At 38.9% G+C, this 19,969-nt stretch overlaps 1 protein-coding gene across 1 annotated transcript in view; it reads right to left on the bottom strand.

The window, feature by feature from the left end:
• Positions 1-19,969, bottom strand: part of TBC1D5 (TBC1 domain family member 5) — a 543,452-nt gene that overhangs the window by 95,004 nt on the left and 428,479 nt on the right. The window lies entirely within an intron of this gene.

Below are 19,969 nucleotides of genomic sequence, written 5' to 3'. Positions count from 1 at the left end.
AACACTGAAATTGTTTTAATACATTTTCTTTTTACCTGTTTCATAGTTCACACAGATTTATTCCTTTCATTAGATTTCTTTTTGATAATTTTGATCTTTTTCAATATGCCTTTCCAAAATACAATCAGACAAAATTACAACAAAACTGAAATATTATATGAGATTAACCCCAGCATAATCTATGCCTAAGGCCTAGGAGACACAAAGTGTCAAGAAAGCTGCATTTGAAGAAGAGCAAAACTCAAGTTAGTTTTTGATAACCAAAGTGCTATGTATGCCCACTAGATGGCACACCGAGTCTTTCTTCTCCTAAAATGAACGAGTTATTTCAGAACTCAGCAATTCTTTTGAAGTTTGCACTTTCTATGTCATCTATTCTCATATACGAGTTTAATAAGTGCCCAGGTAGTAGAAATACAAAAGCAAACTGACCAATGCACATTTTCATAAAAGCAGCAACACATCGTACTTTCTGGCATGTAGTATTATTTATAAACTTGCAGAAATGTCCTTGAATCATTAGGTTGGGTGTGTCTATTTACATAGGTTGCTATTATTTAATATGTCTATTATTTAAAAGTATCAAGTGCCTCAGCCAAATACAAATTAATCAAATACACTTTCAGTTTATAAAAATGTAACACGCTAATAGCATAACTTAAATGAATACCATCATCTCTGAAAGGTTAAATTATATATATTTTTCCTTAAATAGTTTCTGAAAACTTATAAATAAATGTGTTCCAATGTTTACCTGAACATATAACTCAAGTTAATAATTAGGACTTTGAACCAGAGCATGCCCTGTCCTTTGAGAGATCTAACTAGACATAAAAAGGCTGCATTTTATCTTAATAGAAAATTACCAATATGCTTTGATATCAGTCCTTGGAGACATAATCCCAAGGCACGAATCTACTTGCATGTAGGCGGGGGTACATGATTGCTAAGGTTAAATAGTTTGAAATTCATCAAGCTAACAAGCTGCATCTTAAGGCCATGATGGACCTTTTCATTTTCTGCTGAAAAGAGAATATTTACAGAGCTCAACCCTTTCATATCTCTTCCAAGTCAGGCGTAATCATCTGACAAAAATGACAATCCCTTGATTTGGCTCCAGCTACTACTCCACTGGTTTGGTATTCAACACAGTTCTACAATAATCAAATCTGAATTGCCTTGATGAAGATAACTGATGCTTCCATGACTACCATACTATTAAGTCTAACAGTGCAACTTCTAGCTCTCTAGGAATTACATAGGTTTCCTCTTGGTAGCTGATGACAACCTGGACCCAAGCATAACGGGAAAATGAAATAGAGGTTAAAGGCACTGGCAGACTGACAGCGCATTCATGATTTATTTTAAAAATTAACTCGCGTAGGACTATCACTCATAACCAATTTTGTTCTTTATTCTCAGTACCTGGAAACATTTTGTTTTCGTTACTATAAAAGGCTTTTCTTCTCTGACTTTCAACAAATTAATAAAGGATTATGTTCCCCTTTGCTAGAAAACAATGAAAGCAGGGAATGCATGGAGCAATTTCTTGAAACATCTTTATAAAGAAATGACAAGCAATTCAAGACACGAAGTGCTGATCTATCTAAGCACTTAAAGCCATTATTAGGAATAATGATCTAACTTGAACATATGAATGAGGCTCAAGTATTGCTTTCACTGAGGCCTATTTAAATTCCTAGGAGACTTACTAGTATCAAAAGGAGAGGCAGTTTAAAGTGCCACTGTACTGGGATGGAAAAGAAAGAATCGAAAGATGATGTTGAAAAATAGTATTCGAAATGTAAGAAAATAAAATCAGAAGTTAGAGTTTAAAGTCATTCAATAGGGTTTTCTATCTGAGAAGGTGATATTGTTACTAAAACAGAAGTATGTGTACACATGGATGGTCTAGACCAGCACTGTCCAACAGAAATATAATGTGGGTCACAAATGCAGGCTTCATATGTAATTTAAAATGTTATAGCAACCACGTTAAAAAAAAAAAAAAGAGTGAAAGTAAATGTAATAATATTTTGTTTCATTTGGTATATCCAAAATGTTGTCATTTTAACATGTGATCAATATAAAAAATAGAGATATTTTACATGCTTTCTTTCGTACAAAATGTTTGAAATCTTGTGTATACTTTACACTGAGAGCACATCTCAGTTTGGACCAGCCACACTTCAGGTGCTCAATGGCCACCTGTGGCTGTAGCTACTGAATGTCTGATACCTCTGTAAGCCAACATGTGGCTATAGAAATCAACAGGTATAGACACTTATTTAAAAAGGGCACATGCCTTTTTTTATACATTAAGATTCAGTACTGACAGTTCTTTAATTCACCTATAATTCTTCTCTTTTAATTTAGTTTAGTCTCTTCTGAATAAGGTTTTAAAAAGTCAAGAAATTTTGGAGCAATATCTTCTCACACAACTATGTACCAAAATGACAGCAATGGTTTCCTTAGCGGGATGAGATTAAATGAGCAGAATTCTAACCTCATGCAATTGAAACATTTTAAAAGTAACATTTGCCTTTCTTATTTCAAAGAATTTTTTTCCAAATAAAATTTAACAGAAATATAACAGTTTTGATTTCTATTTTTTTATAGATCTGGAATTTCCTCTGAAATGTAAGAGCCACTAGAATTCTACACATATAAAACTCTGTATGTAAGAAAGACCAGACCCAATGACAGTTTTAAGTTCTCATTGTGTAGGACATGTGATGTGGACAACTTTATTTATTTTATTTTTTTAACATCTTTATTGGAGTATAATTGCTTTACAATGGTGTGTTAGTTTCTGCTTTACAACAAAATGAATCAGTTATATATATACATATGTTCCCATATCTCACTCCTCTTGCGTCTCCCTCCCTCCCATCCTCCCTATCCCACCCCTCCAGGCGATCACAAAGCACTGAGCTGATCTCGCTGTGGTGGACAACTTTAAAAGTATGTCTTTGCAAAAGATTGGAACAATTAGTAATTATTTTAAACCCACTTTCACACAGTCAGGATTCCAAATATTATAAGCTTTTCCAAGCCAATGTACATTAAAAAAAAAAAAAGCAAAAACGAAAACAACAAAAAAACCCACTTCTGTTTATTTGGGGGAATTTTTCTTCAGAAGAAAAAATGGTAATTATACCCTAACTTATATTGGTCTGTGTACAGAGGAATACCAATTATGTTTCATGACCTGAGAAGTCTACATAACTATACATGAAAATGCAGAAATCAAATTCAATCCACCCTGGGTTTACCATGCCTTTCCTAGACCAACCTGGATGGACTTGAAATAAATCTTCCACAAGATTGCAGCTAATTAAGTACCCAAGTACCACTCCATCCTTCTCTGTTAACAAGCTGTTGGAGCTCTTCTTAAGGCTTTCTCTTCAGCATGTTACTTTATGGTAATAGAAGAAGAATGCTGAAACTCCCACCTGTGGCACAGATAGGCTGAAATCTGGGGAGGCAGCTTAGAGCCTTGTGGACAAAATGACTTACAGAAGCAGGATAGATAACAGTAGAAACAAGTATCCTAGAGGGAACTATACGGAAAAAAAACAAAACAAACCAAACTTGTGTGGTACTTCTGAATTTTCAAAATGCTTTGGTTAATTTGGTGTGATCAAATCAATTTACAAGTAGTGCTTAAATGACAGCAATCAATGTTAGGGACAAAACTGATTGAAACCTAACCTCTCCGTTATAGTTAACATTCTTCGCTTCTGAGTTCTATATTATACGATAGTCAGCTGTACCTTAATGTAATTTCAGGTAAAACACTCTGTCCCTTACTGAGTGTGGCTTTTGATGGTGGACAACTCCCCTCCTCTCTACTCTGTAATAGAAGTCCCTCCCTACCACCCTTACCCGCACAGTAATATTTCAGGACTTTAAGTTCAAACTCACTTTGCTACGGTAGTGTACAAAAATATTTAAATGCTAACCCACACTAAGTACAACTAACCAGAAGAAGTGAAATTAACCACAAGATGAAATGTGACAATTTTCCTTGTTCTGAGCCTGGTGAAATCAAACTCATCCAACAAAGGTCATCACAAATAGTATTTTCTAGACTGATCCCCTAACTCCCTTCCCTCACCTGAGGATGATAATCTCCTTTTGCATTGTTAATGGGAACTCCAGAAGGAAAAGAGTCTGAGGTACTCATCCTGCTTGGAACAACACATCGCCTGCCTTTCAAAGGGCTGGCTACTTGTAAACACACGTAGAACTGAACGGAGCAAAAGATAAGCAATTCCAGTGATCCCTGTTCTAATCTATGAATGTACCAGCGGGAGGTAAAGAAGAGTAAAAGTGTTACGTTAGAAACAAAGGGACTAAGGTAGACCTAACATCTGCTTTAGAGGCACAGGCTGCCTGGCAGGGGAGGCCAGGGATCCAGAGTCAGGGAGGTTCAAGTCCAGAGCCCGCCCCTCCCATGCCTGGCTGGGAAGGAGTCAATTTACACTCCGGCTCAGGTTTTCTCATCTGCAACATAACGGAAAGGATTAAACGGGACAATGAACATTAAGTGCGGCACAGTGCTGGGCACTTCGTAAAACTCAATAAAATGGAAGCTACAATTACCTTCTGATACCACTGAGCACTGATAAACAGAACTTTGACAGCAGATCCGACAGCTTGACGACTTGAAATCCATGATAACAAACAGGTAGAGAAAGCAGTGTTTCGTCCTTCTGATAACCATATATAAACTTAGGGCAGATTTTACCAAACATTCCACTTTTTAAAAAGTAAAAACACATATTTAGGAAAATAGATCATGCACATTGGACCTCATATGTGGGGAGAAAAGCTGTCTTATTTCTCAGAACAGGAGTACGTACATACATACAATTTTTAAAAAATTGTAAAACCACATACTATTAATGCACAGTTGTTTGCCAGCTAATGAGGTTACAGTAATTAAAGTGATTTCCTACAATAAGTCCAAATTATTATTTTTATAGTTTATTGGTTACAATTTTTACATTAAACTGATAAAGTTCCTGTAGCACTTGTTTACTAAAAAAGGTTAATTTATATTTACAATATACATACAATGTCTGTTCGGCATGAAGAAAATACTTGACAAATGAAGCATTACTTAGTGTGCTTTCCCCTAATGCCTTGCTACCAACTCTTAATTTTTAGCATGGCAGATTAGGGGAAGAATAAGGCTCAGAAGGAGAAACAGCACTGTAAAAAATACGTCGAACGTTTCCCTTTGATGAAAAATGAGACTCTTATTTTAGTGAATATGTTATTGCCTCAATGCTGGGGGAAAAGCAACTGCCATTAGAAAAACGAATTGCTCAGCTGTTTATAAGCAAAAAGCTCTGGGGGAATTTCTCAGGACCCCAAAGGCAAAGTATTACAGGGTTATGCAAACATATGTTGCAGGTGTTTTAGGGGAGACAGGTGGGCAAAACTCAGCCCTGGAAGAGGAGTTAGTTTAATACGCTGTAGCTGAAACGACGTAACCTAAATGCATCCAAGTGCAGGGCTGCCATGGCACCAGTGAACCAGAGCTGCAGAGCAAAAGCTCTCCCTAAAATAATTATCTTGTTAGTGCCAAGCAAACAGCATTTTTTCCTTCTTGTAGTTTTACAGAAAACAAACACTGTCAATTACTTTTTCTTTTTTTTTTCCCCCCAACTAAAGGTATTTTAAACCTGGAACAAAGAACAGCCTGAAACAGTGATAATTATCCGAAAAAGATAAGGATGAAGTATTGTTGCCTTCATTTAAACAAACATTCCTAAGAAGACAGTTTGTTGTAATATCCCCTCTTTGGTTCACTAGGCAACATTATATTTATCATAATTCTCCTAAAGCCTAAGATATTTCTATATTAAAATGCTAATTTTGTCTTTTCTTTTGCCTGTAATTAAAGCTGGAGAGATTTGTGATCTGATATTCACTGATTGCTAGAGGGTCCACAAAGGTCTCAACATTTCTGTTTCTTATTGCTACATACTGCCCTCTTCATTAAAATTACATAGAGTAACACAGTGGATCAAAAAGGCAGCCACTATAATCCTAAATGCTCACAAAATTCCCTTAAAAAATATATATATATAAATAAGTGGCATTGTCTAGATATTGCTGTCAAACCTAGATTTGTATTTTACTTCCTTCATCATTTATCTAGGAGTTGATTTTCTTTTTACATTATGTGCTATTGAGACAGTACTGATTTTACCGTTAATGTATTTATGTGTAATAGTAATACTGAGCCATACCTTCCTTATATAAACCACTTTCCCTTTTTTTTGTTTTAAGAACCCATGCCATGAATTAAATGCCAAATGCTTTGCATAAAATAAGTTCACAAAACATCAGATTTGGAGAAACAAAATCTAGTTTGGTTTTTTTTTTTACAACATTACAAAATCTAAAACGTGGATACCACATAGACCTTCATCAAAAAAATAAAAAAAAGAAAACAGATCTTTTTAACAAGGTTGTAAATGAGAATTTCACTTCAGTACCAGATTAAAATGACCTCTGGTTTATATACTAATAGTTCCTATGTCTTTTGATAGGAAATATATATTACAGATATTAGGTATTAAGACTTAGCGCATTTGACAAAAAAATTTCGGTAATTTCAATCTATGAATCTACAGATTAAGACAAAAAGGGAAAAAAAAAAGAGAGAATTTAAAAGACCTTAAAAAAAAAAAGGAAGCAAAAATTGTTAATTGTTAAAGACACAGACAAAACCTCTGAACCCAGGCCAGCCTCATTTTACATACTGAATAAGCCCAATTCCCTAAAGTGACATCCGCATCTATACCCTGGCAAGCCAAGATCTCAGATGGCAGAGAAGCATTTTAAACCACCTGTGCGTTATGCTCGGCTGTAGCTTCATACAATAAATAGACACCAAAAGAGAAATAATTTTTTTTCCTTTTTCTATTGTATTTACATTTTGAATTTAGCATGCAGGAAGATGCCAGATTAACATGCCCCCATATATATATATATATATATATAAAAATATGGAAAGCCGTTCATGTTTACACATTTTCTTTGTTACTAATCCTGGGCCTCAAAATATTCCTTTTAGGTAGTTGGTGAGCTCTGTTCAGCAGCACTGAACTCTTCACCTTTTCCCTTCCTTGAATACGAGCAGAGTGGGGGAGGAGGAGCCTTACTTCAATGGTTTAGAGACAACTGGAAACCCATTTATCTTTTGCTAAGACTGAAGGTTCCCAACCGTCAATGATACAAAGCAAAAAAGGAAAGAGAGAATCTCAAAAAAAAAAAGAATCTTAAATATTCCATTTTGGGAAAGAGACTTAAGAAACTAAAATCTCAGATATAAAAATTACCATCGTAAATTTTTATTTTTAGAAATGTTAAAATAATTTTAAACAAATTATCATCAAAATAGAAGCTATTTACAAAATGGTTTTAGGAGTTTTGAATCCTCAAGAATAAGTCTATGTGACCCCATAGGTCTGAGAACCCTGTTTTGAGAAATTTTACCCCATCTTCTTCCCTTTCGTCACCTGCTATTGTAATTGCCAAGGCAACAAAAGCTGAGCTCCTGCGCTGAGGTCTGGTAAGAGAAAGCCTTGCACAGTCACACTTCTCATGCAATATTGGGAGTAACTTCAATGATAAAACATCTTGCAATTAAAAATTCTATTATGTAAATACACTTTTACTAAGGCCATTCACTTACACTCTATCTTTTCTGATACTTTTTAGGATAACCATGAAGTATTTACACTGAACTTTAAAATGTCCAAGAGAGAAATTAGACAGCAAACATAGGGCTTCCCTGGTGGCGCAGTGGTGAAGAATCTCCCTGTCAATGCAGGGGACACGGGTTCAATCCCTGGTCCAGGAAGATCCCACATGCTGTGGAACAACTAAGTCCACGCGCCACAACTACTGAAGCCCGCGCGCCTAGAGCCCGTGCTCCGCAATAAGAGAAGCCACTGCAATGAGAAGCCCGCGCACCGCAACGAAGAGTAGCCCCTGCTCGCCGCAACTAGAGAAAGCCCGCATGCAGCAACGAAGACCCAACGCAGCCAAAAATAAATAAATAAAATAAATTTATTAAAAAACCAAAAAAAACCCTGCTAAGCCTCTATGTCTGGTATTAACATTTCAGACCACTTCTTAGAACCCTAAACCCAGGACATGACACATCTGGGGCTGGGCAAGTTCCACCGTCCCGCCTCCCCAATGACTCCCGTGGTGCGATCCCACTGCTGCATGACCAGGACCCTCACTGTGGTTCAGACCTGTCTTAATTTTTCTGTTGACTATATCAAGTCTCTAATCTCGTGTCCCTCTGATCTGTATATATAATGCCACTAGAATCACCTAAAAATATAGGCCTGATTTTTTTTTTTACCTCCCTTCAGAACTAAGTTCTGAATCAAGTCTCAATAGCCAACCAAATAAAGTTCCAATTTCTTAGTGTGACATTCAAGGACCTCCATGATCCGGGCCCTAAAACACTTCTCATATCACCCACCATGTACCCCATGTTTCACTCACCACAGTCTATGGGCATTCCCCACATCTCCAGACTTTAGGTAAACGGTTCTCTCAGGTTAGAGTTGTCTACACACTGTTCTCTGCTTTCTGGAATCCTTCTCATTCTTAGTCAAATACGCCTCCTGTGTGAAGCCTTTTGTGAATTTCCACATCACTCCACCGCCTCCATTCTAACAGCGTGCTAATTTTAAGTTGATTTTGCATTTACTCCACCTTGCCTTGCATGATGGTTACTTGTATACATGTCTGTCTTGCACGTAGAGTGTAAGTTCCCTGAGGGCTGAGTCACGTCCAGATCTCCCTTCGTATCCTCTCTGCCTCTTGCAAAGTGTCTGGTACATGGTGTGATCTATGAACTACATAAAACGAAGAGCTCGCCAGAGTCTGGCCTTTAAAGAAAGAGCTGTAGAGAACTAGGGTGAAGATCCATCTGACCTGCTCGTCCGCATGACTAATGGAAGGCTCAGAGAGTAGCCCACACAAGTCCTGTCCTCAGTGTGAGGCCAAAGGTGCTGCCATTACACCCAGTTTAGAAAGAAGCTCCAAAAAGTCTAGCTGGCAGTGAGTGTGATCTCATGCTGCTCCCAAAGTTTCTCTGGATGAACAGAAGCCTAACTCACTGAGTCCAACATCATGATCACAATTCAGGTCACAAAAATGGAAAGAAGTCCAGTCAGCAGACAGCAGAGTGAACACGAGTTGGCCATGACTACCTGACCACACCCCTGTTTGGTGGGTTATTTCACAAAGGAGCAGTTGGCTGAGTGGCTGTGGATGGCACCCTGCTTTATAAAGAAGAACACGGGCAATATAATTAACTTTTCCTAATTGAGTTGAATTCCTTGCAGGCAGTAGGTTGTCTGACTATTTCGTTTTGTTTTTCTGGTGTGATATTGTCTTTTGTTTGTCTGGGTCTTCATAGGAGTTTTACTAGGAAATTGAGAATCCGGATGTCATTTTAAAACCAAGAGGTGCTATCTAAGCTGGATGGCAAGGGAGGTTGTGACGCTGCCAGTAGGAGAGGGGCAGAAACAGCAATCCATGTAGAAGGAAGACAACACAGAGCTGGGGTGAAGACACTATGGAAAGAAACATTCTTCTGTCTTTATCCAGCCAGCCAGCCAGCCACCTATCCACGAATCATTCTATCCAAATACCTCCTATGTGTCAGGCGCCGTGCTAGATAACAGCAGTACAATGGTGACACAACAGTTATGACTCTACCCTTAAAGAGCGGGAGGATGAGACAATGAAATAATTACACACATCAATGTAAGACCGTGCCTGTGCCGAGTGCTTAGATAAGGGAAGTATAGGGTGCGGTGGAAGTGCAGAATGGGGTGATTTTATTTCATCAGAGAGATCAGGGAGGAACTTCCCAGAGGAAGTGACGATGAACAGCAATCTGAAGGAAGAGGGATTGTCAACTATGTTTGAGTTGTGGGGGAAGGTTCCAGAGAGCAGCAGTGCAGCAGTGAGGAAAATTCTTGTCATTCTTGGAGCTCTCAACAGCCTTGAAAATGTGACTTCTTTTTCTAGACAGCACTATTTAATGATCAATGATGTCTAGAACCTTCAAACTTTATCTGTCTATACACCTACATTAAAAAGCAGTAGATAATTTTATTTTTATTTTTTAAAAGGTTAGCATTTATTTATTTATGGCCACTCAGTGCGGCCTGCGGGATCTTAGCTCCCCAACCAGGGATCAAACCCGGGGCTCCCCTGCAGTGGAAGCACGGAGTCCTAACCACTGAACCGCCAGGGAATTCCCAATAATTTGTAGAAAATCAACAAATAACAATACAGTAAATTATTCAGGGAGGGGCGGAGTCAAGATGGCGGTGTGGGAAGACGTGGAGTTCACACCTCCTCACAACTGGCTGCCTGCTGGAGGCTGGTGGGGGACCTCGACACCCAAGGAGACAGGAGGAACCCCCAAGCGAACTGGTAGAATGTGGGGGGACTGAGGGGTCAGCAGAAGTGCAGGCTGGATGAGACTGACGCCCCTGAGGAGCTGCTGAGAGGGGGGAGGGGTTCCCACGCCTGGAGGGACCCTCGGGAGCTCCGATCAGGTGGGAGCGCACCCAGCGTTTCCCCTACCCAGTCAGACAGGGAAGTCTGCCCAGCTCTCCGGCCGGGTCCTACACCCTCAGAGGCACCGTCTGGGCCACATTGGTCCTGGGGGTGTAGGAGGGAGGCCAGGGCAGAACAAGAAAGGCAGGCAGACGGGGCCCTCCAGGACTGGAGGAGCAGGGGCAGGAGCGAGGGTGTTTGCCCCACCCACCTGGGCCAGGGAAGCCTGCCGGGCTCCCGGGCCAGGGAAGCCTGCCGGGCTCCCAGGCCAGGCCCCCCGCCCTGCTAGGCCACCTCCCCCCACACTGGGTCGCACTGGTCCCGGGGGGTAGGAGGGAGGCCTGGGGAGAGCAGGAGTGGCAGGCGGGAAGGGGCCTCTGGGAGTGGAGGAGAAGTGGAGGCTGGACAGGCCACTGGGGCCCAGGAAGCCTGCTGGGTCCCCAGGTGGGGTCCCCAGCCCTCTGAGACCAGAGGCAGGAGGCACGCCTGGGCCCCTTCTGTTCTGATGAGCCTAAGCCCCACCCCCACACCACCCAGGGCCTTTTCCAGCCTGGTGGGTCCAAAGCATAGGTCCCACCCACAGCCCAAACCCCACCCCTGCTTAGGGCCCGCCCTCCACAGCCTCTTTTTTTGTTTTCCCTTCTCCTCTTTTTTACTAGTGTGATTCTGTTTTACCTTCTGGTTGTTGTTTCATCTATATTTTAAATTTTATATTCTTTCTGACATATCTGTTAGTTTCCTAGTCTAATTTTATTTTTTTACTGTTATTGTTCTCCTTTTCTTTTTTTTTTCTGCCCCAGATGGCTTGCAGGATTGTGGTTCATGAGCCAGGGGTTGGACAGAAGCTCCTGCAGTGGGAGCTCTGAGTCTGAACCACTGGACTAACAGAGAACCTCAGACCACAGGGAATATTCATCAGAGTGACGTCTCCTGGAGTTCCTCATCTCGGCACCAAGACCCAGCTCTAAACAACAGCCTACAAACTCCAGTGTTGGAAGCCTCAGGCCAAACAACCAGTAAGACAGGAACACAATTCCACCCATCAAAATAATAATAATAATAATGAGACGGCAAAAAAATATGTCACAGATGAAGGAGCAAGGTAAAAACCTACAAGACCAAATAAATGAAGAGGAAATAGGCAATCTACCTGAAAAAGAATTCAGAGTAAAGATAGTAAAGATGATCCAGAATCTCGGAAATAGAATGGAGGCGCAGATTGAGAAAATACAAGAAATGTTTAACAAAGATCTAGAAGAACTAAGGAACAAACAAACAAGAGATGAACAACACAACAACTGAAAAGAAAAATACACTAGAAGGAATCAATAACAGAATAACTGAGGCAGAAGAACGAATAAGTGAGCTGGAAGACAAAATGGTGGAAATAACTGCTGAGGAACAGAATAAATAAAAAAGAAGGAAAAGAATTGAAGACAATCTCAGAGACCTCTGGGACAACACTAAACACACTAACATTCGACTTATAGGGGTCCCAGAAGAAGAAGAGAAAAACAAAGGGTCTGAGAAAATATTTGAAGAGATTACATTCAAAAACTTCACTAACATGGGAAAGGAAAAGAGTCACCCAAGTCCAGGAAGCGCAGAGAGTCCCTTACACGATAAACCCAAGGAGAAACACACCAAGACACATATTAATCAAACTAACAAAAATTAAATTCAAAGAAAAAACATTAAAAGCAGCAAGGGAAAAACAAAAAATAACATACAAAGGAATCCCCATAGAGGAGTGGCAGGATATACTTAAAGTTATGAAAGAGAAAAACCTACAACCAAGATTAATCTACCCAGAAAGGATCTCATTCAGATTCAATGGAGAAATCAAAATATTTTTCAGACAAGCAAAAGCTAAGAGAATTCAGCACCACCAAACCAGCTCTACAACAAATGCGAAAGAAACTTCTCTAGGCGGGAAACACAAGAGAAGAAAAAAACCCACAAAAACAAACCCAAAACAATTCAGAAAATGGTAATAGGAACATACATATCGATAATAACCTTGAATGTAAGTGGATTAAATGCCCCAACCAAAAGACACAGTCTGGCTGAATGGATACAAAAACAAGACCCATATATAAATATATATTGTCTACAAGAGACCCACTTCAAACCTAAGGACATATACAGACTGAAAGTGAAGGGATGGAAAAAGATATTGCATGCAAATGGAAATCGAAAGAAAGCTGAAGTAGCAATACTTGTATCATATAAAATAGACATTAAAATAAAGACTGTTACAAGAGATAAGGAAGGACACTACATAATGATCAAGGGATCAATCCAAGAAGAAGTATAAGAATTATAAATGTTTATACACCCAACACAGGAGCACCTCAATACATACGGAAAATGCTAACAACCATGAAAGGGGAAATTGACAGTAACACAGTAATAGTAAGGGACTTTAACACCCCACTTACACCAATGGACAGATCATCCAAACAGAAAATAAATAAGGAAACACAAGCTTTAAATGACACAACAGACCAGATAGATTTAATTGATATTTATAGAACATTCCACCTGAAAGTGGCAGAGTACACTTTCCTCTCAAGTGCACACAGAACATTCTCCAGGACAGATCACATCTTGGGTCACAAATCAAGCCTCGGAAAATTTAAGAAAATTGAAATCGTATTAAGCATCTTTTCTGAACACAACGCTATGAGATTGCAAATAAATTACAAGAAAAAGACTGTAAAAAGCAGAAATACATGGAGGCTAAACAGTGTGCTACTAAATAACCAAGAGATCACTGAAGAAATCAAAGAAGAAATAAAAAAATACATAGAAACAAATGACAACAAAAACACAACAACCGAAAACCTATGGGATGCAGCAAAAGCAGTTCTAAGAGGGAAGTTTATAGCAATTCAACCTCACCTCAAGAAAGAAGAAAAATCTCAAATAAAAAAATCTAACCCTATACCTAAAGCAACTAGAAAAAGGAGAACAAAGAAAACCCAAAGTCAGTAGAAGTAAAGAAATCATAAAGATCAGAGCAGAAATAAATGAAATAGAAATGAAAAAAACAAAAGCAAAGATCAATAAAACTAACTGGTTCTTTGAGAAGATAAAATTGATAAATGCTTAGCCAGCCTCATCAAGAAAAAAAGGGAGAGGATGCAAATCAATAAAATTAGAAATGAAAAAGGAGAAATCACAACTGACACCGCAAAAATGCAAAGGATTATAAGAGACTACTACAGACAAATATATGCCAATAAGATGGACAACCATGAAGAAATGGACAAATTCTTGGAAAGATACAATTTCCCAAGACTGAACCAGGAAGAATTAGAAACTATAAACAGACCTATCACAAGTAATAAAATTGAAACTGTAATGAAAAATCTTCCAACAAACAAAAGTCCAGGACCAGATGGCTTCACAGGTGAATTCTATCAAACATTTAGAGAAAAGCTAACAACGATACTTCTCAAACTCTTCCAAAAAATTGCAGAGGGAGGAACACTCCCAAATTCATTTTATGAAGCCACTATCACTCTGATACCAAAACCAGAAAAAGATATCACAAAAAAATAAAATTATAGACCAATACCACTGATGAACATAGATGCAAAAATCCTGAACAGAATACTAGCAAACAGAACTCAGCAACATATTAAAAGGATCATACACCATGATCAAGTGGGATTTATCCCAGGGTGCAAAGATTCTTCAATATATGCAAATCAATCAATGTTATACACCATATTAACACATTAAGGAATAAAAACCATATGATCATCTCAACAGATGCAGAAAAAGCTTTTGACAAAATTCAACACCCATTTATGATTAAAAACTCTCCAGAAAATGGGCAGGGAGGGAACCTACCTCAATATAATAATGGCCATATATGACAAACCCACAGCAAACATCATTCTCAATGGTGAAAAGCCGAAAGCATTTCCACTAAGACCAGGAACAAGACAAGAATGTCCACTCTCGCCACTCTTATTCAACATAGTTTTGGAATTCCTAGCCACGGCAATCAGAAAAGAAAAAGAAATAAAAGGAATACAAATTGGAAAAGAAGACGTAAAACTGTCACTGTTTGCAGATGACATGATACTATACATAGAAAATCCTAAAGATGCCACCAGAAAACTACTAGAACTAATCAATGAATTTGGTAAGGTTGCAGGATACAAAATTAATGCACAGAAATCTCTGGCATTCCTATACACTAACAATGAAAAATCTGAAAGAGAAATTAAGGAAACAATCCCCTTTACCATCACAACAAAAATAAAATACCTAGGAATAAACCCACCTAAGCAGGCGAAGGACCTGTACTCAGAAAACTATAAAACACTGATGACAGAAATCAAAGATGACATAAACAAATGGAGAAATATACCATGTTCTTGGATTGGAAGAATCAATATTGTGAATATGACTACACAACTCAAAGCAATCTACAGATTCAATGCAATCCCTATCACACTACAACAGCATTCTTCACAGAATTAGAACAAAAAATTTTTACAATTTGTATGGAAACACAAAAGACCCCAAATAGTCAAAGCAATCTTGAGAAAGAAAAATGGAGCTAGAGGAATCAGGCTCCCCAACTTCACAGTATATTACAGAGCTATAGTAATCAAGACAGTATGGTACTGGCACAAAAACGGATATAGAGATCAATGGTACCGGACAGAAAGCCCAGAGATAAACCCATTCACATACAGTCACCTAATTTACGACAAAGGAGGCAAGAACATACAATGGAGAAAAGACAGCCTCTTCAGTAAGTGGTGCTGGGAAAACTGGACAGCTACATGTAAAAGAATGAAATTAGAACACTACCTAACACCATACACAAAAATAAACTCCAAATGGATTAAAGACCTAAATTTAAGTCCAGACACTATAAAACTCTTAGAAGAAAACATAGGAAAATCACTCTGTCATAAACCACAGGAAGATCTCTTTGACCCAGCTCCAAAGTAATGAAAATAAAAACTAAAATAAACAAATGGGACCTAATTAAAAGCTTTTGCACAGCAAAGGAAACCATAAACAAGATGAAAAGAAAACCCTCAGAATGGGAGAAAATATTGGCAAATCAAACAACGGACAAGGGATTACTCTCCAAAATATACAAACAGCTCATGGAGCTCAATATCAAAAAAACAAGCAACCCAATTAAAAAATGGGTGAAAGACCTATATATAGACATTTCACCAAAAAAGACATACAGATGGCCAAGAGGCACATGAAAAGATGCTCAACATCACCCTAAATATCTCAGCAACTTCCAACAGGGTTATTTGCTTATTTTTAATTCCAGTTGATCTCTCTACAACACCTGTCACTAACCATTTCCAGGTACTTGGGATTATCCACACTTGGACAATTATAATTCTGTTTTCTCATGTGGTATATCTATATATAATGGAATACTGCTCAGCCATGAACAAAAAAAAAAGACGAAATCTTGGGACAACATGGATGGACCCTGAGGGCATTAGGCAAAGTGAAATAAGACAGAGGGAGAAAGAGAAGTACTGTATGACCTCACTTATATGTGGAATATAACTAATAAACAAACAAACAAACAAAATGAACCAAAACAAACACGTAGATACAGAGAACAAAGTAGTGGTTATCAGAGGGGAAGGGGCAGGGGGAGGGTGAAATGGGTAAAGGGGTCAACTGGAAGGTGACAGAAACTAAATTTTTGGTGGTGAGCACGTTGTAGTGTATACAGAAGTAGAAATATAATGTTGTATACATGAGACTTATATGTTATAAATCAATGTTACACCAATTAAAAAAAATAAAATTAAAAAACATTAAAATATAAGTCTATCCCCTCATGGCTTTCCACATTCTGAGTCTTCTCCACATGTTCCTTCCTCTTTCCCTGTTATGTCCTGTCATTCCCTTCCCAGCTCTCTTCTGATCTCCCCAACATACCATTCCTGAGATCACTTGCATTCCCTCAACTACAATTAATATCCATCTTCCAAGATTTCTAAACCTGTATCTCTATTCCAGATCTCTCCTTTCAGCTCTAGACACACATTCCCAGTTGTCTTCTGGACATCTCTTCCTGGATATCCCACAACCTACTCAAAACCAACTCATTATCCAACCTTCTTATACCTAAACATTCTCGCAAACCTGCTCATCTATATATTTTCCCACCGACTCAATCAATAGGTGGATACAACTAACTGTTCACCATCCAAAGCTCTGGATCCATTCACCAAGCCTTTGTTGACCCTGTCTTAAATACTCCTCAAAGTTATTCTCTACATTTTCTGTTTTCAAGAAGCTCATAAGTATGTCTTATTTTTTTAAAAAAGGAAGGGAGAAAGAATGAATGAAGAAAATGAGAAAAGAGGAGAGGAAGGAAACAGAACATTCATACTATCTATATTCTATTGTTTGCTCTCCTATAGCAAAAGGAATGGTTGGTAGGAAATGACTCTAATTTTAATAATAATATATACACACACACACACATTAAACCCGCCAGTGAAATCCTTTAGGGCACCAAACTGTGTTATTTCTGTGATAATGAAATCTCTTCTCCCTTGTTCAATCAGAGGTCAATTTCTTTTGAATGAGTAAGTCCTAAATATATTCTGAAATTTTAGTTTATTTTCAGTGCTATTTCAAATACTGTTTCATGTGTAGTCGCTTAGTCTCTAGAACTCAAATGCAAGGAAGTTCAAGTAAGAGAGCCTAAATAAGATGTTATCAATTAAGTAAATTAAGTAGTTGATCTCAAGTTAACAACTGACATTCTTGGCAGCAGGTTCTTTTGTAAGCGGAATACATAATAGATACATTCAATTAGAACCTTTAGGAGAAAATACGGTGGGATTTCTCCAGACACTGGCTGGAAAGATGAGGGTAAAGGGTTTACCTCTTTTCTGAGTTTATGAGAAACAACTCTAGCCATTCCTGTCATTTTTCTGCCTTCTTCAAATTTTGCTACTTTGGCAGTGTTCCTCAAAGGCAGTTCAAAGCAGGTATGCATCATACAACGTTTACTTTAAATGGAATAATTTGAAATATTCTCTATTTTTATTGCTATTTTTATAGTGAGAAAGAGAGAAGTGATGAATCAGGCACTTGTACCACAATAGGAACTTCAAGAAAAGGCCAGAAGGAATCACATAACTAACAACCCCAACCTATAACATGACGATGGTCAGATCTAGGGCTGACGATTCTGTATAACACCTTACAGCTCTCCACTTCATCAGTTCATCTCTCTTCAACACATTTTCAGTAAACACTACAGAAGATACGCTTAAAGGGCTATCAAAACAGCTAAGAATGGCAATGTATGGAGAAAAACTCTTGAAACAAAGTCCCCCTAAAACTGAGTTCCTCTGCTGAGTTTATGATTAACCTCTCTATCCAAAACTTTACTCCCCTTCTTTTCCTGAACCTGTTCCCTTCAAGATTGAGGAGTATCAAAGAAAAGGGGAGATTGGAATCATATACAAGCCCCTGTGCCCCTGTCCTTTGAAGTAAAAGGCCTTTGCCTTAGTCTCCCAGGTCTCCCTTGAGTCTCAAAAGGCTGACTCAAAGAGTTAATGATCAGGAAATGTGAAGATGTAGAAACAAAGAATCAGGAAATGTGAAGATGTAGAAACAAAGAATTGGGCCGGGAAACTGGTAACAATTCAGACTCTAAGTCGGCCACATAGCAGAGTTGCCGAACCTGCAGTTCCCTGACAAATACAGATACAGGCGTGACACACATTCCTAAGCTGTTTGTACAGGAAGCAGAGCCCACCAGAGGAAAACTGACTGCAAGCATGTAGGCCCTAGACTGGTTGAAACCAGAAAGTTGATGATGCTTGAAACTTCACTTTGATGCCACCCAATCTGAGAACTGTGCACAAGCTGATCACATACCCTATAGCCACCTCTCTCACACTGTCTTTAAAACCCCTTCCCTGAAAGCCACTAGGGAGTTTGGGTCTTTTGAGCATGAGCTGCCCGTTCTCCTTGCCTGGTGCCCTGCAATAAATGCTGTATTTTCCTTCACCACAACCTGGTGTCAGTAGATTGGCTTTACTGAACAGGCGAGCAGACCTAAGTTTGGCTCAGTAACCAACTAGTTTTCTCATCCTGTCAGGGATGTCGATGTACTGGACAACCCTGGAAGGTCAAAGTTGAAAACAGCCGAGCTGGCAGAAGCCCAAAAAACTGTGTGACCCTGAGATACCCCCACCCTTGACTTCCAATGGATTGTCACTTGTGTGAAAGTTAAACACCTACTGTGTTAAGGTATGGAAACACAGGGGTTCATTTGTTACAGCAGTTGGCCAGCCTTAACTAACACAGTGTAACAATGAAACAGAATGAACACTGTGGCAGGCACACACTTTAATCTCAAGAAGAAAAGTTGTCCAAGGTGACTTCTTTTAGCTACTTAATTCTTATTTATTAACATTCATATTTGTATACCCCCCCTTTTCCCTCTGCATTTCACACTATCACTCTTAGCCCATCAACTGGCTCTCCTGACTGCTTTAATCTCATTTTGTATTTTATTGTCCTCCACTTGGGTGGCAGCCATTGTAGACACATGGTTGAGGGGAAAAACAAAGGTCAGTTTCATTACAGAACAGTAATTATTATTTTTATATGTTTCTCCCATCAATTTCACTGGGTTTAACACTTCCTGAACCTAGAGGCCAGATCTGGCAAACTAATTAACAATAGACCAATTTTCCAACTCAGGATTCAGACCATGAACAAATGAGGAATCAAGTAAATAACTGTCCTTGAAAGGGTAATCGATTTGTAACTGTTTTGTGTTTACTGCACAAGACCGAAGAGCTTGTCTTAATTTTCCTGTGGCCACTCAGGAAGGAGGGGAAATGGTGTGTGTGGGAATAGTGAGAAAGTTCAATCCTAGGAGTCTGCAAGGCAGGCAAGGTGGACAAGGAGGATGACAGACGTCTCCAGCCTGGGAGCAAGGGCCACGGGGACTGGTCTCGGCTATGCCACAGAATTCAGAGTGACTTTGGGTATTTCACCTCACCGTCATCAGGCCTCAGGAGGAAATGAGGGTATAATTACATGATCGAGAGACTCAACCACCTCTAAACAAATTACAAGATGCATAATATTCTTATAACTGAATGTTTTAAAGGAATTACTTTTTCATCAGCAGTATCATTTAGAAAAGGTGCACAATGAGTACAAGTTACAAGAACATGGCAAGAGGACCAGGATGGAACACGTCCACTGGACAGTGAAATTCAATGGTGAGAGGATACTAAAGCATCAGTTGAACTAGAGGGATGAAGGAGAACTCCCTCATTCATAAGGATAAGGGTAAGGC

Source organism: Lagenorhynchus albirostris, chromosome 5 (genome assembly GCF_949774975.1).
Source record: "Lagenorhynchus albirostris chromosome 5, mLagAlb1.1, whole genome shotgun sequence".
Lineage (NCBI taxonomy): Eukaryota > Metazoa > Chordata > Mammalia > Artiodactyla > Delphinidae > Lagenorhynchus > Lagenorhynchus albirostris.
This window is presented reverse-complemented; position numbering and strand designations above follow the sequence as displayed.